Source organism: Pleurodeles waltl, chromosome 7 (assembly GCF_031143425.1).
Source record: "Pleurodeles waltl isolate 20211129_DDA chromosome 7, aPleWal1.hap1.20221129, whole genome shotgun sequence".
Lineage (NCBI taxonomy): Eukaryota > Metazoa > Chordata > Amphibia > Caudata > Salamandridae > Pleurodeles > Pleurodeles waltl.
In genome coordinates this window covers 1,121,450,695-1,121,452,457 of record NC_090446.1, presented here as the reverse complement: position 1 = coordinate 1,121,452,457, position 1,763 = coordinate 1,121,450,695, and the positions used below count along the sequence as shown (strand labels likewise).

Here is a 1,763-nt window from a genome sequence, read left to right as displayed (position 1 = left end):
TGTGACATGTGAAGTGAAGTTAGGAGAGTTTAGCGTCTGCATTGTGTTGTTCTTCCAGGTGAGGGTATATTAGATATTTGAATAGTTGTAGGGACTTTAAAGAGAGGGGAGTTATCCATGGATTGCTTGTTGTGAATGTATTGTATAAGTGATTCAATAGACTTAAACTGCGGTAGAGACCACATGATAGGGAGTGGATCTTGTATTTGGAGGACAGGGGAGAGCAGTATCAACGTGGCCCCAGTGGCCTAATGGATAAGGCACTGGCCTCCTTAGCCAGGGATTGTGGGTTCAAGTCCCATCTGGGGTGAAACTCTGTACATTCAGCTCTTGACTTTTACATTTTCAAAGCACAAACCACACAATTCAGCCCTTTCTTTACATAGACTTTGCAGCTATGGAACATCAATCTACCTTCAAAACACAAGTGCTGGAACTCAAAAACAGTTGCCTACATATCCTACTCTTGGGCCCAGTCTGGAGAATGGGATTTCAACCCACCTTTCTGGCTAGACATTATTTATGTCCTCCTTTGGATAGCACTCGCAGGCAGTCTCCCATTTAGCATTAAAACATGTACTTATTTCACCACTTGAATGTATAAACTGTTGAATAATTAAAAATACCATGTGAAACTGCTATGTTGATAAAGAAGTATTTCTCGAAAAAAGTGCAGCAGATGGGAAGACAGTGCACCCTATTTTATGCTACTATCGCTGGGCCCCTAGTCTTAGAAACCAAACTGAGTTTAGGGAGGGCAGGGTGGTGTTTCAATGATGGCAGTTAAATAGATTTTTCAAAACACCCTGGGTGTTGTTAGACTGAGAAGTTGATGGGACACCTGTGAAAGGCAGCTTTACTTCTCTGCTTTTAGTTGATGTAGATTGTATGTCCTGTTTAACAACCTTTGGTTTCAACAAGGACATTAGAGAGATATTGGGACACTGCCTGGGATGCTTGTCCTCTCTCTATTTTGAAAATTTGCCATGCCAACTAAGGGCCAAGGCAGACGTTTAGTTTTAGCCTTGCCCAACTCTAATTTTCCAAACCTAGAGCATACATTTGGCGCAGATTGTAATACTTTGTTAGTACTACCTGTTGCTCCCTTAAGAGTGCATATATTGTGAACAAACAAGATGGCCAAATTATATCGTAGGAGTCTGCCACACCAGGTCCTTCACTCGTAAGAACAGTGGGACTGAAGCATGATGGATTAACTAGTTCCCTTAAATGGAGCCATTTTAAACTTTAATCACCACAGCTGGGGACTCTTTAAAGGGATATGAACTTCTTTTATACCTGAGTGGGAGCGACAAACATGTAGAATATGTGTCGTATTTTTAGAAAGTGTTTGTAGCTATTGGTTAACAGCACTCCTGTGCAACCCCGTTGGCCTAATGGGTAAGGCAGTCAAATACTCACAAAGGGATTGTGGGTTTGAGTTCTTTCTGGGGTGGAAGAAGATGTATTTTGGTGATGTTTATCTAGTTTCCTAAGGGTCTTCCTTCTTATCAACATTAGCACTGAAGCGTGCTGATAAAATAACCAATTCCAACAAACTTTACTCCGCCACCTGTTCAAGTACCACAGCAGAGCATTTTCTCCACTGCTAGGATAGGAATGGAGAAATGTGCTTGTTTTATGTCTGAGCAGAAAAGATATATGTTTGAATGGATGTGTGGGATAAAACACACCCTGTCGTATGTTGTAAAGGTATTGCAAGTTGTGGAGTAGCTTAGTGATCACAAAGAGGAAAGTGGGTG

The 1,763-nt window shown here is 41.5% G+C and overlaps 1 non-coding gene across 1 annotated transcript; it reads left to right on the top strand.

Moving 5' to 3' along the window:
• Positions 1 to 237: 237 nt before the first annotated feature.
• On the top strand, positions 238 to 310 carry TRNAR-CCU (transfer RNA arginine (anticodon CCU)). Its single transcript has one exon. It is a non-coding gene; the product is annotated as a tRNA-Arg (tRNA).
• Positions 311 to 1,763: the final 1,453 nt, after the last annotated feature.